Genomic DNA, 22,738 nt, shown 5'->3' with positions numbered 1-22,738 from the left:
AGAATCAATTACAATATTGCAAGATGTGTGTTATTAATATTCATATGAGTTAAATTAATCAAAACGTGTTGACCTGTTATACTTAAGATTCTGATAGCTCTGACTTCCGTCGACATACAGTTGCGATACCTTATATCTTTCAACTATCATAAATTATCAGTTGATCACTGTCGTAAATACAACCTTTATTGTGTAAAACTAATGTAGTACACATGAGTATTCTTGTTTCAGCCATAAATTATTTCCTTCGATCTTTAAAGGTCATGATAAATATGCGTCCACACCTTGTATGCAATCGACTTTCAGGTCATAAATACATAGCGGTGAAAGTAAAATATACATGTTTAAGGTCAGAAAGTACCCTATATCCACGTATGCCTATTTTCCAGGATTACAAAAATATCGTGATAATGCATTACAGGACAAGACATAACGTGGCTCAAAGGAAGGATAAGTGCGTACTCATGGGTCCTGAACAAATTTACAGAGTGTTCACTGGTGGGTTCTTTTTATTTTGCGATATATATATTATAAGCCACAAATGGTAGTTTTGGAAATAGTTTTTTGGATTTTTTTTTATTATAATGGTTATGCAAAGTTTTATTTATATTTTTATGAAAGTGATATTTAGTTTCAATAACTAGTGGTTTCTGTTTATAAGATTGAGAGTGTTCAATGAGGAATAACTCCAATCGTTCGATCTTGAAAGCTGTTTTCTAATTGTGGTAAAGATCATGCTCCTTTTATCCTCTTTATATGAACATAAACTTTACAAATTATATTTTTCATATTCTGTGTCAGTTATATCGATTGTGGTGAGTATTTTGTAATTTGAAAACGAAGTAGGTTCGGTAATGGTAATATTTATTAAATCTTATGTTCAAGGTGTATATTCAGAACGCTTGCTTTCCGATTCAATCGACGGTAACGCTTGCTTTCCGATACGCGTATAACTTTCTTTCCGATTTTTGTACTAGATGTATTTTTCTTGATAAAGATGTAATGCATGTCATCATAAAAATGTGTAATCAGGTCGTAAACGGTCCCGCAAATGCAACACTGTAATCGATTAAACACAAGAATGCATTTCTTTCGTATGAAACCGTTTAAAATATTTAAAATTAACTCGGATTTCAAATCCTCTATTCACTTTCCTTCATTAATACTCTTCCGTTTCTCGAAATTCATTTACTCTTACCATAAATGCTCTATGAAAAAAATCATAAGAAACGCTGTCTTTCAGATTGTTTACCCTCAGCGTCATTCAGGGAAACGATTGCTTTCCGGTTTTCAGGAAACGACTTCTTTCAGATGTAAAGATTTGCTAATCATTGGATCACATGCAGACTATAAAATTTGTTTTTTGTTTTCGATATCTATTTATTAACACCCTACGACACATTGGAGGTAACAAGTCGAATTGGCGCCTGGCTTGATCAGCAACGGGATATTTCACTCCCATAAAATATATAATAAAGATTAAAATGTTCAATTTGGCACCCATTACATTTAAGTTATTTATTTTTATCATACTTTATATACAATTATTTCTCTTGGTATGAAAATAAAAACTACAGCAAAAACGAAATATATGAACCCCCCCCCCCTAAAAAAACCAAAAAAACAAAACGTAATCCCAAAAAATAACCACAAACAAAAACAAATTATAAAACCTAGTCATGTGTTCCGAAAGAGTAAATAATTTCTTCTATTTGCGTGTTTAAATTACAACATTTTGATAATTACTTTTGAAAGAATGAAAAAAAACCACAATAAACGGGAAAAGAGTAATGGATTATTACATCAAATAATAGTGTTACCTGACCAACGCTCTGAAAAAAATCAACATATAATGGTTCAATCATAGTCCAATGTGTAAACTTGCGTATTCTATAAAGAGCCGATTACCTAAGTATAAATCACGGGATATAATCCAGAAATTTTCATAGATTTTGGCAAATTTTGGGTATCTATACCAAAAAACATATAATAAATGTTTACCGCAACCACAATTATGCTAAAAGAAAAGCTATGTATTGTCTTTTGGACATATTTTGGTAAGCGGCGTTCTTCGATGCAAAAGTTTGCCCTGAACATGCATGCAATATTTGCTACTAGACGTTAATCAACCAACAATCAATCAATCGATGCAAAATTTGTAAAACAACATGTAATGCTTGCAATTTTGTATCAAAACGCTCGCAACGGCAAAATGTAGCGCTGAATAACATGTTTATGGAAATATGTAAAAATGTTGAAAACATATTTAAGATATATTATATAGACTTGGAGAGAGGGGGATTACTATTGTCGAGTGGTAGGCATGAGCCGTTGAAATAGGTCACTATTTCAAGCTTTCTGATATATGTTAAGGTAGAAAAATTCATATGAAATAATGACACCCCGCCTTAGATAACACAGATATATATATCTCGGTAGTCTTGAAACGTTACGTAATGAAACGATTTTCTACAATGAAATATGTTTGAACATGCTTAATTACTAATACCATATTTGACTGAACTTGCATCCTTAAATCTTGAAGAAAGCGTTTTCTGAATCTCAAAGTAAGCGTTACACATCGATTTTCAGAAAAAAAAGGTGGATAAACACAATAAAATCATTTGTGATTTTATAGTTTGTATCAAAAAGATATATCAACCCTATTAAGATAAAACTGCGTTGAGAGAGTTTAGTTAATGTGGATGAGACTTTTAAAATTTGGATATGTTTGTCTGTAAAGTCTGTTTTACAAGACAACGCAGTTCTGTTGCAAACGAAATCACATTCATTTATCATTGTAAGAAACAATAAATCATGAAACTGGATGCCTGTATATTTGTTTTGTTTCATTCAAGAAAATTTATTATTTATTATTATTTTTTAATATTGTAGCAACCGACCTTTCTACCCTCTCTGTAATTTTCTTGTACAAAATCGGAAAGTAAGCGTTTCCGGAATCGGAAAGCAAGCGTTACCGTCGATTTAATCGAAAAGCAAGCGTTCTGAATATACACCGTGATGTTTAAGATGATAGATATTTCAAAGTGATAAGCAGACATGTCAGAGAGTTGAATGTAACTTTTTTTGCCAAAGTTCTATATTTGAAGCGTTGGTTTGTTTATTTCCGAAATAGGTTAAAATGTAGATTTTTGCTAAATTTGACAAATCGTCCAGATTTCAACTAAATTGACGCCTAGGAAACATAAAGCGCAGACATCGACAAACTTAATATTCAAGTCGACGCTTGACTTACACAAAGTTTGTTAAAATATATTCTTTGTCGACGCATGCGTTCTTTTTTAACTGTCTTAAGAATCAATGGAAGTTTACCCGTTTTCATTTAATTTTCGTGGAAAATTAAAATGAGTGCTAATTGTGACGTCATGAATAGAACGCAAGTACTAAAACTTTCAACAAAAAAATTTTTCCTAACTAGTCATAGTATTAGCTATGATTCATTGTGATATTCATCAATAAATCCCAATATTAAATAGAAGCTAGAAATAGGGACCGTTTAAGGGTGTTATCGATACACTCCTTTCATTGTCAGCCAAACGATAACCTTTATCAAGTTGTGTTCTCTGATTTTTGCATTTCGTTCAATGTGTCGAAGAGGAAGGAATGTAGTGGATTATAAATAAAGGCAACAGTAATATACCGCTGTTCAAAAGTCCTAAATCGATTGAGAGAAAACAAATTCGGGTTACAAACTAAAATCGAAGGAAACACATCAACTATAAGAGGAAAACAACGGAAGAACAGAAAAACTGAAGTACAACAAAAACAAACGCCAATACAACATACAAAGACACGAACTATTTGATAACAACTGCCATTTTCATGACTTGGTACAGGACATGTTAAGAAAAATGGTGGGTTGAACCTGGTTTAATGGCTAGCCAAACCCCCCGCTTATATGACAATGTTAAAAATACCGTTAACATGACAACATAACGTGACAGGATTACAGTACAAATAAATGCAAGAACACTCAGGACAGAGAAGTATATAAATAAATAGTATAATAATAGTAGTACATGACAGATATACAACGAACACCTAAAATGAAATTACGACAGTACACAAATACAGCAAAATAGAATTATGAACTGTGCGTCACACGAATGTATCAATGCTGAAAAAGTGACGTCACATGTAAATTTCTAAAAATTGAATAGAAAATCGGGATTAAGTTTGTAATGGTGTTATTTGATGTATTTTCTAACAATTACAAGAATATTAAAAAAAGAATTGTGTTAGTAATGATACTTAAAAAAATATTAGAAACAGCAATAAACCACAACCACTTTATTACAGGCTCCTGACATGGGACAGGAACATAAAGAATGTGGCGGTTTAAACTAGTTTGAAGACATCAACCCTCCCCTAACCCGAGACAGTGGTGTAACAGTACAACATAAGAACAAACCATGAAACTCAATTGAAAAGGGCTTAACTCATCAGATCTATACAAAGCAGAAATACATCTAACAAGAGCATAGACCGGACGTGGCAAGGTACAATTCATCTCAAAAACAAAAAAGACACTAAGTACAGACCTGAGAGAACTAATAATTACTGACAGCTAGTTCAAAGCCAATTACAACTAATAAAAAAAGAACGAGTTGTGATATTTAAACACCGTGAGATGGTGCCAAAGGAACATCAAGTTGAAAAGCAAACCTTTGTTGAATTTGCTAGGGAAAAAAGAAGATCTATTTGATAAATGGTTTACTTCAAAGAAAATATACAATAATTTTGATAAAAGAAGACAGCTTATGTCATCAGAAGAGTTCAAGCAATGTGTTCATTTAGACTTAAAACACATTTACATCACAAAACAGTTGAGTCATTGCAATACGGAGCTGTTGTTTCCGATTGTTATAACTTTTCACTAACAAGAATTTTCAATGGTCAAAATATTAGTTCTTCGAGCGGATATTTTAAAAATCAAAGTACTGAGCGTGTTGATAGTAAGCCTGTTGCACAGAATAAGACTCAGTCTAGTAATACCATGTCTAGATAAAAATCTGACCCCTTTTGAGACACAGTCGTTGTAGGAAAAATCGTCGTGAAATGGCTGATTGTTTTAGACTCCCTAGAAGGAATGAAAGAGATATTAAACAAACGAATCTTTGCACGATACCCCTTGTTATTAATAAGTTGATATGTTCTGCAAGTCAGGCTTTAAAGTTTAATTTTTGTGATTACATGGGGGATTATAAAACCTTTATTTCTGATGCGTTTGTTTCTATTGTTAATAATACTACTCCGCAGCCCATTAGAATTCTACGGGACACTGGAGCTTCTCAGGTGTGTTGCCTGTGTCCAAGAAAACGTCTGTTGGTGCCTCCGTTTTGTTACAGGTTGTGGATTTAGGTTGTGTTAATGCCCCCTTTATCGTATTTTTTTTAAAAATCATATTGAATTAGTGGACCAGTTGTTATTGGTATTCTTCCTTATATTCCTGTTGATGGTGTTACCTTATTGCTAGGAAATGATTTAGCTAGGGACAAAGTGGGTGCTGAACCAATTTTTACAAGCGAAATGGTAGTGGATGTTAAATCACCTGAAGAATAATACTGAGCTTGTGTTGTTACTAAGGCAATGGGAAGAAAACAACAAAATGGGGATTCTCAAGAAGACCAGGATGATTATATAAATTGTCTGACACTTTACTCGCCGACATTGAAGGTTTCTGTAGCTCTGAAAAGGCCATACTAAAATCACCTAGTACAAGCAAGCTTGCAGTTATATCATGGCCAGACTTTAAATTCAATTCATTAGACAGCCGAAAGTTTGCGGAGGAGCAAAATAAAAACCATGAGATTTTTCAGCTCCGCGCGGGGTCTCAACCACCGGAGGAGGCAGACTAAGTGGCTGAATGGTGCCAACTTCTAAAAAGTATTTGAATGAGGAAATGGATGCCCCTTGATGCTATCCCAGAGACGGAATGATCAGTGGTATACTAAGTGGTGGTGCCTAAAGTCTATAGAAAGGAAATTATTGGTCTTTCCTACGACCTCACCTTGGCCAGACATTAAGGTATAAGGAAGACATGCCTGAACATCAACATTTCTTCTACCCCAGGATTAAGAATGATGTCACACAATACTGCAAATCATGTCAAATATGCCAGGTTGTCGGTAAGCCTAAACGGAAATACCACCAGCATCACTTCTACCAATTCCAGACTTTGAAGAATCTTTCAGCTGAGTACTATTTGTTCGCGTTGGACCTTTGCCAAAGAAAAGACTGGAAATGCGTATTTATTGACGATTATGTGTACATCTTCTCGCTTTCCATATGCTATTTCGTTAAGCCTTTCGGCGCCAATAAGGACATTTTTGTAGTTTTCCGCTAGCACGCCAAAACGGCACTTTTGTCGCTTTTTAGCAGAACCAACAAACCATTAAAAACGTTTATATAAACATCATTTTACTGCCAAAACCATAATAGGTTTGAAGAAAAATAACTGACTTTGTTCTGTTATTCCAGAATAACCATATAGATTCAAAATATATACTTCACTTTTGTGATTGAAAACATATTTTTAGAGGTAACGTGCTAATTTTTACACACGCTATTCTCAAATTATTAACTTTTTATGCCTTTATTTATCAAATTAACTTAGTGAAATTAGTTCACATGGTCGACTTTAAAAAGATCCGTTGTTATTTTATTTTTAAATTGTAGCATTTATCCGAATGACAGCATCAAAACTAATGCTGTTTGTGACGTTTATACGTATAAAAGTGGCAGATACTTGAAATTACCGATAACGTTTTGCAGTAAAACCATTGAACTGTTACCGATTTTCACAATGTAAAGTGTTACAGATTCCAAATCGTTCGATAATTGCTATCAACGTTTGATTTCTGTAAATATATTCGATAAAACTGTTTGTTCTACTTAAGAAGACTAGCTCGGCAGATAAAATCGGTGGAAATCGGGAATATAGATATCTTTTTGTATGCACTATTTTAGTCAAAATATTTCTTGAGAAACTTAACCATGTGCTGTTGGTTAAAACATATGTTGACTTCATTAGTATTGAAAATACCAACATATTAAAGTTATTCATAATTTCAACAATGTCTTCTAAAATAATTTCTGCTAAAAGTCAAATCATACCCTGACTTTTTTGTTTATTCTAATACTTGATCATGGCATACATTTTTGAATTACCTATCACTCACTACGTATTATTGGATTTACTTTTTCTCTTTTGTCATTGTGTTAGGTTTTTTTTTTGTGCTTGGTCCCTTCTGACAAGTCAAATGTTTTTTTGCCATTTGTTTTAGTGTTATACTGGTACACGACAGTTCTAGGTTAGAAGAGGGGAACAGCACCTACAAAAATATACTGAGCTTTTCCAAAGCCAGGAAGAATCCTTTGGCCAAGTGGTTGTCGTTATCACATACCCTTTGTTTGTCATGTTTGTTTTTCATTCTTTCGATGCTAAAAAGATTAAACATGTCTTCTTATTTTAATTGTGTCACATTGAATTATATCGAGGTTAGTCTAATATACAAAAAGAGAGGCGAAAAATACCAAAGGGATAGTCAAACTCACAAGTCTAAAACAAATTGACAATGCAATGGCAAAACACGAAAATTGACAGCAAGACAATTATCAGTACACAGAACACAACATAGCAATCTAAAGACTGAGCAACACGAACCCAACCAAAAACTTGGTGGGATCACGTATACAAAACTATTAATGAAGGCAGTACGATGACCCTTAGTTTATAGCCTTGTACTGATGTCTATATATAAAAAAGATCAGGATAATCAAGATAATCACATAGAGCTAAGGAAAAAATATACAAGTATAACAAATATAATGGGGCATTTCTTGTAATTCCAAGACCACAGTGTTGTAAGAAATGTTTCCGTTTGGCTTAAAAAATCCAAATCTCGGGGGAGCGAACATTCACTGCGTCACGTCCTCATCGTGATCATCTAGTCCAATAGGTTATTGTTAAATGTTATATGAAAGCTTTCCTTATGGAGGAATCTGAATATTTCATATAACAAAGGTATTTTTTTCAGTTGTAAGAACATATCAGAAAGGGTTGAATAATTTGAAAATGTCCATTCAATTTTGCAATATAATCTTGTGCAGAGTGTAATTTCAAATTTTTTAACTGGAAAATAAAGGGTCGTCTAAAATCGTCTATTCTTCACACAAGTACAAAAAAGCAAGTTCTTCAATCTAACTTTATCGTTATACCAGGGATGGGATATGAGTGACTATTTCAATCTGGCACTTTTTATCTGTGTCAGTCAACGGTGGTGGTTTTCACTTATATCAGAGTTGTTTTATTGTCCCAGTCGTTTTTTCGTTAATATTTGAGTGTTCTTTTTATTTTCCAAGAGGTTGTGTTCGTTTATATCCGACTTTTATATTTTAATCAAGGAAATGAATGGTGATAGCAAATTTTAATAGTCTCTGTTAGTTTATTCACAGCCTATGTATACTTTTGCCTTTTTAGTGCGTCAAATATCTTATAATGTCCGACTTTTAAGACTGTGGGTTGACCTCAATATATCTTTGTTATTTTTTTGTGTACTGGAGTTAAAGTTTCAACTAAACCGAGTCCGCATCTCTTTTTGAAATTGGAGAAGGGTTTATGAAGTAACCAGTTTGCGATTATGTTTGTGCATGTATCAAACCAAATTCAAAAACTTTAAAGATTCAAGCATAATCAAAAGGAAAGAACATCGTCCGTAATTATGATATGGGTAAACTATTGGTTCCATTACCTCTTTTATTTCATACTTCAAACTCACCATGAACTAGTTTTGAAAAATAGATACATCATAAAGTTGGAAGCAATGAAAGTAAAATAGTTCCAGCATTTGGGGCCATATCGATTTTACCGAAATTCCTAAATGAACTCTTGCCAAAAGAGTGTATATCTACGATTAGATAGTTTCTTCTCATCATCTGCCTTAATCACACAAATGAAAAAAGAATTCATATCCGATTTTCGATGTCAATGAAATCAACAAGAAATAGAAAATAATTTTATCGACAGGCCTCATTTAATAACAAAACTGATTTAAGTCGGACATGAACATAACACAGCTAAAGATTTCTTAATCCTGTACCTATATTTTTGTTCTTTACTGGACTAAAGTTCATACCACTTAAATATTATCTGCTAAAATCGGTTTACTCCACAAAAGGGTCAAGACAGTTTGACCCACAGATAAACATCAAATTTAGACATCAAATTTTGCATAAAACAATAAAGATTTAGCGAAATTAATGGAAATGTGCATGCCTTTGACATATAAAGAATTGACTTGAGTAGTCAAAAAAAAAACCAAAAAAAAAACCAATACTTATAAAAAATAGGCAAATTGATGCTAAAAGTTCACTACTACTGGTCTTTTCAGATAAGTTGCATACCTCAAACCCAAATCGGCAAATCAAAATGAAGGATACGTCACACAAATGTAATGTTAAAGTTTACTTATTTCAGATTATAAATTATCAAAACAAAAGATAATTTATTGTTGTGAATATGTATGAAATAGTTGCCGCTGAACGCAGTTGTTATTCGCTTTATTGCTAAATCAGTTAAAACTTCGATGGTGAAATCATTACAATGCTATATATCCAGATTGTTGTGCAAAGTGTTAAGTCGGACTCTTCATCGACGGGTGTTTTAGAAAATACCAGACCCGCGCCAACTATGCAGAAATTGAGAACACTGCTCGTCTTTTGAATCCCTCGATGATGCCAAATCTTACATGATCCTTTATATGAAAATACTGTAATTGAATTATGTTTTCTTCAATATATATCTTTATTGTTTATAACATTTATCATGTCGTTTTTTAAAAGTGTTCTAGAAAAAAAAATAGAAATGAATAAAATATCTTCGATTTCTAACCCGAAAATAAAAAGAAATCACTGAACATATGCAAGGTTCGCTTCGTGTACTTAAGTTTAAATGTTGGTCCTGAGGATGTTGGAAATTTGCCCGACTGTATGAGATGCCCAATTAATCGATTAACGTGGATAACGTGCATGCATTTGTAGGCAATGTGTTGACGTTACGTTACGTATCGTTTATAAAACGTCATTCACATATGTATGGCCACGTAACAATGTGAAAAAAACGTCTCGGCGCTCAAAGGGTTAAGACAGATTAAGATCCAAGCTATTGGCAAAGCTCTTGTCAAATTTTTCACATAAATAGGACTTCCTAAGATTATACAGTCCGACCAAGGTTTAAATTTTTTGTCGGGTATATTTTAGCAGGTCATTTACCAGTTAGCGATTTTGTATTTTTGCAAGTCCCCTGGGTATCATTAACAGGATAAATAATGTGGTCCTTATGCAATAGAGAGTATAGTCATTGATTTAAATTATATTATATAAAAACTACAGGTCGGCGTAAATAGAAAAGAGTGTGTCACATTAAAATATTAAAACCATATGTTGAACGTACTATTGAAGGTGAAAGCAAACCAGTTGCTTCTTTAGCCATGGTGACATTTGAGAACAATAATGACAAACCAGATATAAAATGACCACCTTTGATTCTAAGACCAATTAACAATTTGGAAATTTTATCAAATTTAGATTAAGAACATGCACATCTGACGTTTGATCGAAAGTAAAATTGAAAACTTTGGTATTTTCTTTTTAAAATCTTTTTCCAGATGTGCCAAACAAAGCCAATACTGCTTGTCATGATGTCGTGATAGGTGATGCTTCTCCAATTAAGCAACATCCTTAACGGTTCAATTTACTGACACTTGAAATTTTTAGACAAGAAATTAGATATATGCTTGACAATGATGTTATTGAGCCGAGTATCAGTAAATGGAGCCCTCCACGTCTCCATGTGCCCCAACTAAATAAAACCATTCGTTCCGTAACTGATTTCAGAAAAGTTATCTCAGTTTAAAAATCTGATTTCTATTTACTTTATCCAATTCCAAGGATAGATGACTGCATTGGTAACATTGGGCAAGCAAAATTTGTGAGCAAGTTTGATTTACCGAAAGGCTACTAGGAGGTGCCCTTGACACCGAAAACTCGTAAAATTTCAGCTTTTGTCACACCAGATGGTTTTTTCAGTAAACTGTCATGACGTTTGGTATGAAAAGTGGTCCAGCAACATTTCAAAGAATGTTCAATAATGTTTTTAAAGATTTAGATTGTTGTTACGCTATAATGATGATCTTATTGTATGTAGTGATAGCTGTGAAGAGCATTTAACACATTTATATTATACTTTGGTAGATTGTCACTATCAAATTTGACTGTTAGTTTTGGTAAAAGTGAATTGCGTCAGGCCACTGTTGATTATCTAAGGCATATAATTGACCAAGGTCAAGTGAAACCTACTATTGCTAAAAATTAAAGTAGGTGTACTTAACAAAATTCCTCCTCCTACAAATCAAAAACAACTTGTCAGATATTTAGGCATGATTGGATTTTACAGGAAATTTTGTTTAAATTTTGCTACTGATGTTCAACCATTGGCTCATCTTTTACGGAAAGATTTAAAATTCATCTGGAGTGATAATTATCAAAACGCTAGTGAAAATAGCAAATCACTTTTTATTAACAGTCTGCTTCTGATCATTTAAGACTTTGGAATACAATTCCAACTTGCCGTTTACGCAAGTGTTACAGGAGTTGGAGCCGTTTTATATCAAGAAAGTAGAAATACCTTCAAATTTGCGTTAAGATCTATAATTCGCAAGTAGTAAAAAAATATAACATTTTCCTTTACGTTCGTGTTACAGTGACTCATGCATTGGTCAAAAAATAAAAACGACTTCTCTCACCACCTGTCTTGTTTGTTAACCATAGGCTAGAAACGTTATTTCAAAATTCCTCTTCTTGCTCAAGATAAAATGGGACACAAGATCACTACTTGATCTTAGAAAAATAAGCAAATAAAATAAAAAAAAAACAAAAACTAACAGTGATTTTTTTTTCTGCGCTTCAGCTCTATACAATTTAGCAGTAATGTTCGCATCATAGATCAAAGGCTCTAACTTAAATGAAATTTCAGAACGGTTTTATCATTGTTGTGAACGGAATTCTTTGCTAGATATCGACAACATTACAATTATGCATTGTAGAACAACATTGGCAATGACGTCGAATTGTAAACTGCATTTGACAAGGAATAAATTGCTTGATAGCCCCATAAAAACAATCGAGACATTTAGACATCAATTAGGCACATACAGATAAATTGGGTTGACAAACTGTTAGTAGATAACTGCATAGATTCTGCAAAATGTATTGTGCTAAAGGACAAGGTACGATAAGGAGCATTTCTGGCCCCCTCTCCAAATATGTTTATATTCAAATTATTGATAGCCTGTGAATAGAAACTTGAAAAAATAATGATTTTTTTATGTTCCGGTGAATGGATGGTTGCCTAGCAACGGATTCATAAAATAGCTATTTTATCACTTTTAAATGGCTTAAACTGTGCAATTTCTTACTGATTGTGTAAGTATAACTTGAAGTTAAGAATGAGAAGTCACTTTAATTTCAGTTTACTAAATGCTTAGCAACAACCTAGCAACAACCTAGCAAATCAAGTATTGCATAGCAACGGTACATAATTTTTTTTTAATTTTTGCCATCTGAGGTATATTAGGCTTCCATAAATGGTATTTCTGTCTTGCATGATATTGTCGTCATCATTTTTCTTTTATGAAGTTCGTATGGAGCTTAGCAACACAAATGTTGACAAGCAACAACCAAATATAATTAAATTAAAGACAACTACAAAAATGAATGTATTTGTTATTTTTTTGTTCAGATAAGAATAAAAGCAAATAAGAGTGGTGTATGATGATAATAACTATCAGTGAGAAATGAAAGCAATTCATATTTTAGTTGTTCATGTTTCTCAACTGCTTAGCAACAAAAATAGTGCTGAGCAACGGTTGAATAAGGGGCTTTTTATTATCTCAATTTTGAATTTCGCAATTTAAAAAATATAAAACTTGTCATATTTTGATTACTGCTTTTTTTTACAAAGTTAATCAAGCATAACAACACATATGGTGCTTAGCAACTGCCAACATGTTTAAATTAAAGACAATTACAAATGACATTACTCGACAAAATAGATTGCATGAATACAAATCCGATTGTCCGATCTGTGTAAAAAAAACTAGCAGAAGCATACAGTACAATAGTAGTAAGCTTAAAAAGCAAGGGAACTATTGATAAGGAGCGGTTCAAATGGGCTTTCTTTTATTTGAAATATGAATTTTGATTAAAACTGTTCATTTTGTTTACTTCCGATTTCATTCATACAGTGGTACATACAAGCATTGGTATTTATCTATGTCATGAACATTCCCATACATTCACTTTCATATAAACTTTTAATATTCCATCCAATAGAATTGGTGATGTTTTTTCTTTACATTAACAACTTCAACAATTTATTATGTTGCAAAAGAAAGCTTTTAAATGGCACACATGGTAGTACAATTTACACAATGAATAAATTAGCAGATGTAAAAAACACAAGGCGTTTAAAAATACTATTGAACATTCCATATTTGATACAGTAGTTTTCTGTTTGTGTTAGAAATAAGTGTTACTTGTAACATGTAATTGTTTATAAAGTGTTATCCTTCAATGTGAATGTCAGTTTACATATGAATCAGTAACTGCAAGCAATTTTGAAAAATACTGAACGTTAATCTAATTCAAATATTCAGGGAAACTCATACTTATTCATTCTGTATAATGTAGTTAGATAAGATATTCAAATAAACAGTCGACATATGGAAATAATATCAATAAATGTGTTATAACTTGATAGAACAAACAACAACCGAGTCACTCTTCCTCAATAACATTGTCATTGTCAGAACCAGAATCTGTTTCCAAAGGAATATCTTTAACATTTACGATATGTTCAGTATATCTACAAGTCCCAATTGTTTCTGATTGCCAACGACTATGTCCAAGGTACCATATCGTTGATGCGAAGTGGGCACAGCATCCGACTACACGGGCACCAACTTTACATGTACAGTACCAACCTGTAATGTCATCAGTGCTGTACTCAATCCATAGACTGTAGGCTTTCGATGACGAGTGTCTTGATGATAACCTAAAACGGAGTAAGTTTGGTCGGTCCTTGCATATTTGAAGTGTGTAATTGTCATCGTTTATGTGACTCTCCGTATACCGTGGAGCAAGTTTCAGCTGATACACCCCCATGGTAATGTCTCTGATTTCTTGTAAGGTCAACTTTGGAAAGTCTAACACGTTATCAACACCATTTACTACGGTATACACCGCTTTCTTTCGAATTAGATTGTTATCTTCCACAATTTGTTGAACATGATTGACTTGGTCTTGATCTTTGAAGCATTTGTTCACCGATCTCGTCATTTCCAAAATCGTTTATCAAGGGAGCTCGAAAACAATTGATGAGGGCACTCACTATCTTTACAAAATCTCCAATGTGTGGTACATAGTGGTTAGAAATAACCTTATCGAAAAAACGCCATTGCTTGATACGGCCATTCGCGCTTTCTACCACTCACCTTACTTTAGTTATCAGCTGAGATTCGTTTGCCTCCTCTGTGGGCTGTTGTTTCATTCCTTTCTTTATATAAAACGGCATCTCTACCTTTAAAATTCATATTTTCTAAGAATTTTGTAGCGTCTCTGAATCCTCTATCCACCACAAGAACATCATTCTCCTGAACCCAATTTTTAATGTCCTCAGCATTTGTCTCAAATAAATGTTTTGTAATTGAAGCATCATTATTATGATAATCAGCAAAGTAAGGACCCATGACATTCAAAATGTAGCCATCTGCCCAAACAATTAACATAGGTGTGACTAAAGGTCTTCCTTTATGCATCTTATATGTCATCTTTTGAAATTGGTGAAACGAGCTTTTTTGTATATACAAGTGAGTACCATCTAGAACAAGGATAGCTGTACCATCGTTGTCATTTGCAAATAACGTTTTGGCTGTTGGTGTTGTATGCTGTTGAGAAAATTCTTGATGAGTTATGTGATTAAAGCCTAAAAAAGAGGGCACGAAGCTCTGCATCAATGATTCTCTTGTTGAATGAACAGCTCGTCGTATTTCAAAGACTCAATGTAGTTTTGTAGTTGTGTGTTAATGACTGGTCGTCTATTATTTTCTTTTACATGTGTTTTTAAGCATATGACACAACAATAGCTTCGTATTCTTGGCATCTCATTTTTTGGCCAATCCAAACATTTCCTTGCAATCTAAAACAGATAAATGAGAAAAATATATAGTTTTAAGAAATATATAATAATGCTAATAAAGAAAAATAAAAAAAAAAAATAAAAAAAAATGGAGAATCGAACTAATAATACTTGGCATGGACTTCCAGCACGCATCCACTGCACCACGGAATCGCCACAATTTCACATTGTTAATATTTGATATATAAATCTTCCTTGCAGAAGTCACAAAACAGATTGTATTATTATATGTTTAAAATGTTTTACTTGCATGATTTTTAAGGGCTTATTACTGTAAAAGTTTTCATTTTTTACCAAAGTCGTGCAGTGAAATCCTCTCAAAATTCATACTTCGTTTTTTTTCGTCGCATATCGTCTGCCGTTTTTTTACCATTATATTATATTATGTTAGAGGGGATTTTTGCAATAGTCTGTCACTACATTTTTATTTTTTAACTCAATATGGTCATCAGAATTGGAATTGTTGCTATCGTCTATGATAGAAACTGCATAGCCTGTTCAGGAAAATAGGGGTCGGTAACGACGGTACTGCATTACGACTGGAATGTCATTGCGAACAGATATAAAATTAGGGAAATTAAGTGTGAATAAAAACAACAAACTATTACCTGTTTTGACGTAAAGTTATTTCCAGCTCATGATTTCCAGCACCATAACTAATCGTCGTCTGTTCTTCATGTTGAAAATAATCACGGAACGTTTTCCGTCTCTTTCCGTTATTATTTAGATATTGTAATTATTATTCACTTTGGAGGTGTTCCGTAAAACGAATTTTTAGTTTTTAAGTGCCTGCGCCAACCTGACCTAGGAATTTTTTTTTATTCCAATGTCATTATCACTGTTTTTGCTATCTAAATCGCCATAATTTTCTCCGGGTCACGTAGGCTCACGCTATTAAATTTTAAGAAACACAGGCAAAAAATCGTAATTTTTCCTACTTTTGGCGTTTTTGATGCCCTTTTACCCCCTCACCTCACCCAATTGCTGAAATTAATGGTTTTGAAGTTCATCCAAACAAACTTCAAACCTCAGGGAATATTTTAACATGATAAGTAGCTTTCCAAAACAAAATTTGAAAAATAAGAAAATAGGGGGGCCAAAACAGGGGCTTATCGTACCTTGTCCTTTATTAAACTAAGTTTATTTAGCCTTTTACACAGTTTTGATGCAAGCGTCACTGATGGGTCTTTCGTAGACGACACGTGCTTCTAGCGTCCAAAATGTCAATCATGGTATCATGAGTTTATTTGACATAACGTTTACAGATTATTAGCAGCGGCATATAACCTCTGAAGGGCATTCGACACTGCAAATGTAAATGTAGTGTGACCCATTCTGTGGTTGGCTGTTTTTATGTTGTTTTTTTTTTTGAGGGGGGGGGGGGGGGGTTAACTCATTTTATTTGAATAGATCATGTAGATCAAGCAGAAAATGTATAAAAAATAAATTATCTATACATGTATTAGAAAAAGAATGAGGAGTAAATAAAAATTTGACAACTTTGTCAATCAAAATCCTTGAGTATTCTCAGTTGTTCCTATACGGTAAGCATAGTATGGCTAGATTAGTGACATCCGTGTTAATGCTCCTGGTAAGTAACATTTCTGAAATATGTTGCATTCAGGAAAGCCACACTCTAAAAAATAGGACGGGATAGTGACTACGACGATTGGAACATATCCATAGCCACCTGTGACATCCGTACATAATCATTTGATCAAAATTGTAGATAAGGATATTAAAAAAGGGGATAATGAAGCTCTAAAAAACGTCTTCGGTGATACAGCAGACAAATGTTATTATCAAAAGATAAACAATAATGTTAAATCCTGACAAGGAAATTGGTTTTCACACTATTATGAGAGTTTGATATATCATTTCAGAATTATAGAGACTAATCTTCTAATAGTGAAGTTATTTTGTTCTTAAAAAAAAAACTTGTTTAAGTGGTAAGCCGTTTCTGAATTAATTTAAGAATAAATGTTGACTTGTTTTAAAAGCGCAGTAAATGAATATTATCATTACATACATTGTTGACCCATATGTTAATAAGTCAATAAGTTTGGTTTCAAATACTACCTTCATTAATTTTAATATGCATCAGAAATAAATTGTGTGATGATGAATTGGTAATTCTTGGTACAGGTGTAATACCACCATTGATTTTTCCCTTTTAGTCTTTGTTAAATTTGCACTTTTCAAACAATTGTGCATAATTTATCTTTGTTTCAAATAAAGAAATACTTGGCATGAGTAAAGTTTTATCCTGTCCAGTACTATAGAAAAAATTTCACATAACATTTCATTGCATATAAGAAAATAACCATCACTGGAAGTTAACCAATCAAATTTTCCCCTTTTATTAACCTGTGTACAATCTTTAGTAACCATGTAACCTCAAGTTTCCAAAATATTCTATAGAAATCCCAAATAAAAAAAAAATGGTGCTTTTAAATACCCAAGATATATGTTTATGACCCAGAAATGTTTTACTGCAATGAAATGTAGGATTAATTACCTTCAACTGTCAAATTCAAGGATATTTTTTTTTCGACCTATTTTCGTATGCAACCGGATGTGACGTACTATGATTTGGTGGTATTACACATACAGTCGTAATGTTACTTATTCAAGAATATGATGCATTCATTTTTACTCATAGTGTTTATAAATAATTACGTTGAGTCAAAATCGTTAAGGTGTGGTAGAAAAACGGTGGACATTCCCATGAAGGTATATCGGATGTCTTCCACCATGAACTTGGATTATAAAAAAAAAAAACAGAACACAGTCAGTCTAGACATTTATGAAGATATGTAAATTTGGATAGAGGAATGTGGTTTACATTATTATTTCGAATACAAATAATTTGTTGTATGATTCATTTATTCGAATTTTGTCATATAAGGGGAGATAACTCCGATAACCTTTCTTTTATAAAGGAATGCATAGCAAGAAAACAAATCTAGTGAACCAAATTTTTCTAATCTTTTTTTCTTAAAGCACATTTTACAAAAATATCTTCTCATATTTTATCTTCAAATTCTATCGTTTAATTTTCTTTCTATAACACTTAATTAGTTTTGCCATGTATAATCTATATACAAAACCTAACAATTTTGCAAAACCTTTAGTTTGAAAAAACTCAGTGACCCATACTCTTTATTATATTTTTGAAAAAAGCATGATGTTAACTACGTGTTGGCAAATTATTAAAAATGTTTAATAATTCTAGTAAAGACACCGGATATATCTTAAGTCAAGGAATGTGGACTATTTTTTAATGTTATTATGTATACCGCACTGCAAGACGTCAAACTATCATGGACTGTACCTTTTACAATGAAGGATTTGACGACAATAAAGCACATCATATATCATACAATAATTCGAGGAGAGAATTGTATTGATACTGTATCATGTGTATGTCTGACAGTAAGTCAATGACGGAAAGGCGATGGATTTCAGAGTAAAAACCTATACTTCTTAATTTGATTTAAAACATTCTACAAATGAAGTTATTCTCAATTTTAAATAGTCATGATTCTTTTCGTTTGTTCTTTTAAAATGAAACACATGTCGTAAATCTTCAGTTTGATAGACCTTACCTTAAATTGTAAATGCATATTAACTATGACAGCCAGGTTGAATGTTCAATCCACAAAAAACGACACAATATTAAAAGGATCATCCATATGACATAACATGTATTTTTTTCTTCTATTAGGTTGATAGATTGCATGTATTGAAGGTGAAAACGATTCATTATAAAATGGTTAAAAGTGAAACGAGGACGAAGGTTAAGTGATTTTACTACACAAAAAATTCAAACATAATATTGCTGTTTGTTATTTAGTATAGAAATCTTATTTCGTTATTTTGTTTCAAGTGTTTCAAATATCATGTTTAATTATAGTATAATAAAAGACAAGGTCACAGATAGCTTTAATTCAGCTATATTCGAAAAATATATAATGAGCATTTTGGTAGAAACGTTGAAGAAAAGGCACGTCATATTTTAGAAAGGTAGGTAAAAAGTGACACTTTAAGCCAAAGTATCAAACATTCCCAAATCATGAGTAGAGCACAAATATTGGTGTACCTATGTATACTTTAAATAAAAACGAGATCGTAGAATTTACTATTGACGGCCAACAGAAATAATTGACACATACAGGAAAATGTTTATCTAAATTCGTGTTACAAAAGAATTATGCAAGAGTATGTTTCTCAAAAGGAATATGTAACATTATATTTCTATTCTTGTGTAAAAATTCCAAAAGGAGACACTGGAATTCTTACCACATCTCCTTACATTTTTACAGAATACCTCAATTACTATGAATATAAAAAAAAGTTATATCAATCCCCCCCATTAAATTAATACCACACTTATATATAGTAAGACTAAATGACAATATTACAGCAACCAAAGTGCAGAGATGTAATTCAGTAAATTAATACAAATTGTAACTCCCTAGGGCAATGCTAACCTTGCATGGCTTTTGCTATTCTGTTTAGACCAGTTTGCTTTTCATGGTCTTGAATGTCTCATGTTATTATTAACTTTTAAAACTGTTGGTGTCGAATGTACCAGATAAAAGTTATTCATAAAAATCCACGAAGACACACAGAAGTGATTGTAAATTATATTAAATATTTTTTTTTCAAATCGTTTTAATCTTAAAATAATATCATTTAAAAAATCATTTGCAATGAATAGCTTATCCTATAAGCAACTTGGAGTATTTGTATATTACATGGATGTGCTAGAGTGCCACTTTGATGTTCAGGAAAATAAACAAAGTGTCAAAGAAAACATTTAAATGTTCAAAGACCATAATGAGAATTCAATATTAGCTTTCAGTTAAGCACGATGAAGATTCTAACAAAAAGAAATCACGACTACCTATTATTTTTAGAGTGTTCGAAACCTCAAAGGTCAAGTTTACAATTATGATTATTTTAATTTCAAAGACCATTCGATATCTTTCAAATTGAAAACAACAAATTCTTATACTTCAATAGCAATTAGAAACGCACCATAGGAACACACAACAGAACAAAATCTACGATAATATATTTTAAATAGGATAAACCGTTTTTGAATCTATGTGAAATTGATATGCAAATTTCAACATAATTACAAAAAAAAAAAAAAAAAAAACAATAACATTTTATTACGCTTCTTTTTCCTTTAAATATATATATTTAAATCCTTTTTTTTCAATTACGTATAAAGGGTACTGCCGATACAGGAACTCAACAACAACACAAAATCCAAAGAAATCTACAACTAGTTATTTGTAATACTAATCAATCATATTTGTTTACTGTTTTCATGGCAGACACGTATGCCAAGAAGGAGAATATGATAACGATGGCAACGGTTTTAAATTCACATATGTTGGATGCCATTTAAAAAGATCAAAATTGTTTGTCTCTAGACAGTCAAAAAATCATCATCCGATTTTTTTTCGGAAAATACAATTTAAGACCACCTTTTTCATATGGGATTCATGACAATGCGGTGCTAATTTATAAAAAAAATACACGCATAAACGTATACTACCCTTAGTGAAGACTTCCTTAGTAAGAACGTTTAACTAATTATGTTTATTTTTATTTTTCTAGACCTTGACTGTCTTACTTGTCTATATTCTAGTTTACGAAGTTTTAAAGGGCCCAAACTCACAAGATAGTTCTAAGACAAAAATAATAAAAAAAGTTATATGAGACAGAAAACAGTTTTCAGCAATAGACTACTGTTCGTACAACATGCCAAGCTCTCAATCGTCACGTCAACCACAAATATATGTGCCAAAGTAAAATAATTTGTGAGTCTTCTGTTATTCTCGATAAACAGCCTAACAAATTAAAGGTACATAATACAGCGTACGTTCAATGCTAACAGTCCTGATATTATAGATAACAAACACACAAGTACAAAAAATAAAATAAACAATATGTTACCGTATTGATATTTTTGTACACCGATTTAAAGCAAGCTAAAAGTACTGAACGTGTCCAAGCCTGTCCGAGCAATTACGATGCATATAATCTAATACATGGAACATTTTTCGCGTAGCGACATTTAACTGTTGTTCATAAACAACTTTAAATGTTCACCTACATTTTCAAATGAATGTGAAGGTGCAGGAATGAGTGTTTTTCTCGCATATACCCCTCCTACCGACGGTTTTGGTCTCGGTTTGAAAAAGTCAGTTTTTTCAAACATTGTATCAATATCCTCCCAACGTTTAAGAGAGATATATAGCCTTGTTTCTATGGAAATTTGTTCAAATTGATCATTCCGCACTAATTTCTGATAATACCTCTTGGAAGCAATGTTTATACCTGCATTCAGATATTGTTGTATGTTATATAGTTCTGCATCTCAAATACCTTCGATTATCTGCTGAGACGATAAATAGTCACCTAACTGTTCACATTCCGTCTTTAAAACAAATCTGCCTTTTCAAGTGTTCTTCTAGTCTGATATTCTTGCGCAAGAGGAAGTACTTTATGAACAGTTGCAGCTGTAAAAAAGTATTATTACATAAATTAAAAAAAAAATGCATACAGCTACCCCCACCCAAGAAAAAAACCCACTAAAACACCAACAATACAAAAAGTAAACAATCAAGCGCAAGTTATTGTATTCACTTGGTTGAGTCCGTTGTCGTCTGACATAAGTTTACGTTTACAAAATGTCTTCTTTTGAATCTACTGAGCATATTGACTCCATATGTTCGCACAATAATCGATTGGATATTTAGTTAAAAAAATGTGTTTAGTGATCTTAACTACCAACCATGTGAGTAATCGTCTTCTATATGTTGATTATCGTTGGACACTGAGAAAATCAGGCAAAGCAATAATGTTCAGAATGGGAAGATCTACCTACTGTGTATGTTGACCAAAACGGTAAGACGACTCCTTTAATAAAAAAAGTTGTTGAAATTAAAAAAAAAAATACTACTACGGGGTGTTTGACAACCTTACTAACTACCAATTTAGGAGATCGGTTTTACTATTTAATGATAATATACCTGTAAATTCGTCATCAATGCTCGGCAGTGTGCATCCAAGAAAGTGAACAAAGTCCTCAACTCGTTTCCCAGGAAGAGTAATTTCATAAGCACCCTTTTCTTTAAACTCACTTTGCAGCATTTTTTTCAAACACAGGTGATTCTTTTGTTAGTTGTTCCCTGGTAATATGTAATTTTGTTTTCTTTATTCTTATTATAAGGTTTTGTTCAGCAAAAACTGATTCGAGATTTTGAAAATCTGCAGTTTCAGTTTTGTTCTTCTGTTGAAAATTCTTGATCAGAATCATTGACACCTGATGACGAATACACTTGAAAATCTTGTGTTTGTTGACCAACTTCTCGTTTTTCTTTTATTGCACTCATCATTGGTGATACTTATTCAAATGATTTTTGCAATTTTCATGTTTAG

The sequence above is a fragment of the Mytilus californianus genome, unplaced genomic scaffold (assembly GCF_021869535.1).
Source record: "Mytilus californianus isolate M0D057914Y unplaced genomic scaffold, xbMytCali1.0.p SCAF_14, whole genome shotgun sequence".
Taxonomy (NCBI): domain Eukaryota; kingdom Metazoa; phylum Mollusca; class Bivalvia; order Mytilida; family Mytilidae; genus Mytilus; species Mytilus californianus.
Note: the sequence above shows the minus strand (reverse complement) of the source record.